Below are 2,500 nucleotides of genomic sequence, written 5' to 3'. Positions count from 1 at the left end.
CCCCGCCCACACAAAAACGCCAGCCAGGTATGGCCGGCATCTTTTATGCTTCCAAGATAATTTCAACACGCCATGATGATACTGAATGTCTAACAATGCTTCCTGATAATGCTTGCTTCCTCAGCGTCATCGGTGCTAAACCAATGCTAGCTACGCTTAGGCACCAACCGCACATCTAACAAGGATAGACTAGCGTACCATAGTAGTATCACAAAAAGCAACACATGCCACTTTAACGCCTATCTTTTCCCAATCATCAGCACAAATCAAATGCTGGCTAGCACCAGTAGCACGTCAAACATAGATCAGCAAGCACATCGTCATCGAATTGCCACACAAACAGCACCATCCCAAACTTCCAAAGCTAGACCACAACCCTGGATCGGTGTCGCAGAGACCTAACGAGGCATCCCCACACCACGCCAAGGCCCCCACTCGGAGGGGTATTATGCCACCGACTAGGAATCAAGCAACAGTCACCCAAGCTCGCGCTCAAAGGCAGTCTGGCACCTTCATCCCTTCCCATGCTCACCCACGGCTCCCCCCCTATATATACATATTGCACAAGGAGCTTGGTGACAGCAACACCCATTGCTTTCCCTGAGGATGTATATTTCTTAGTATGCGCACGGCGTCGAGGCACAGGTGAAGCCAACGGGGCTAGTTTCTGCGCCCTATGTCGAGGAAAATCAAGGCAACGGGCTAGTGTATGGGCACAACGTCGAGGAGACTCAAGGAGATGGGGCTAATTTTCAGGTCACCGTTCGAGAAATCAAGGCAACGTGTTGGGGGGGATGGCCTCTTTCATGGGTCGTGGGGCTTGGCTTGGCATGCCTCGTGTGTGCTCGATACAGCCTCACGATTCTTATTTGCCCATCAACCATGCCGGGCACCTATGAGAATGAGACCCCATGGTACCCCCTATATATACATATTGCACAAAGAGCTTGGTGACAGGAACAGACATTGATTTCCCTGATGATGCATAATTTTTGGACACACACGACTTGGGGGCGAGGGGACACGGGAGTGGGGCGCCAATGGGGGGCGTTTTGGCCCCATTTTCGTCAAGAGCGGGCGTCTTGGCCATGCCTTGAGCGTGCCAGCCTCGAGAGCCTTGGGCGTTGGACACCCTTGGGGCGCCAATGGGCAGCAGTCCCATGGTTCCCCTATATATACATATTATACAAAGAGCTTGGTGACAGGAACAGACATTGATTTGCCCAAGGATGCATAATTGTGCGAAATCGTCCATAACTCGCTCGAATTAATTCGGATTGACACAAAATTTTGTAGGGATGCTTTTTATTATAAATGAAAAGCTTTGAAATAAATAAAAAAAAAAAAACAAAATGTCATGTTTGAGGCGTAAATGTTTGTGTCCTATCCTTGGTCATGCCTTGAAGCGATGGTTCCCTACTTGTTGGAATGTCGCTCAAATCAAGTAGGAATGCCATTGAAAATTTGTGTGGGTCGTTGTTAACATAGACGAATGGACTTGAAATGAAAATATATCATATTTGGGTGTTTGTCCCTGTCGCCTGGTGATAGGCAGGCAGATAAGGCTTTTAGGTATTCATAAGTGGCTTAGATGAACTCGAAAGAACACGAGTTGATCGGATTGGAACTCATATATTCAATTTACTATGTACTAAGTAGGAACTACACTTTGCTCCCTTCATCGTTTGACTTGCTTAGAAATCTGCTCATGGTTTGTCAAGGCCCCTTGTTCCTTAGACCGATGAGGATGGGATTGGGTTGCTCATGGGCATGTGTGTGGCAAGATGCCTTGTTCCATTGGTCGTTCATGGGTGTTCGTGTACGAAGTAAACTTGTTCCCTTGGTCGTTCATGGGGTTGTGTGTGGGAAGAAGCCTTCTTCACTTGGTCGTTCATGTGTGTTTGTTTGGGAGGTAGCCTTGTTCCCTTGGTCGTTCATGGGAATGTGTGTGGCAATACGCATTGTTCCTTGGTCGTTCACACCCTTGTTCCCTTGGTCGTTCATGGGTCTGTGTGTGGGAAGAGGCTTTGTTCCCTTGGGTAGCCTGCTTGCCTTGCCAGCCCCGTATGCATTGTTCCCTTGGTCGTTCGTGGATGGGTTTGTGCGTGGCAAGGTTGCCTTGTTCCCTTGGTCGTTCATGGGCATGTGTGTGGCAAGGTGCCTTGTTCCCTTGGGTGGCTTGCCTTGCCAGCCTCGCTTGCTTAGGTTTCCCAACACACCTGTCGGGCACCAAGGGTGGTATTAGTCCCCATGTACCCCCTATATATACATAATGCACAAAGAGCTTGGTGACAGGAACAGACATTGATTAGCCCGAAGATGCATAATTCCCAACACCATGCCTTGTTCGTCATACACGCTTCTGGGCACCAAGTGGTGGTAGTCCCCCATGGGCATTTGTGTGGCAAGGTTGCCTTGTTGCCTTGGTCGTTCGTGGGCATGTGTGTGGCAAGGTGCCTTGTTCCCTTGGGTGGCTTGCCTTGCCAGCCTCGCTTGCTTA

The sequence above is a fragment of the Lactuca saligna genome, unplaced genomic scaffold, assembly GCF_052625555.1.
Source record: "Lactuca saligna cultivar CGN05327 unplaced genomic scaffold, ASM5262555v1 scaffold_259, whole genome shotgun sequence".
Taxonomy (NCBI): Eukaryota; Viridiplantae; Streptophyta; class Magnoliopsida; order Asterales; family Asteraceae; genus Lactuca; species Lactuca saligna.
The sequence above is the reverse complement of the archived record's forward strand: the minus strand, read 5'-3'. Positions refer to the sequence as shown.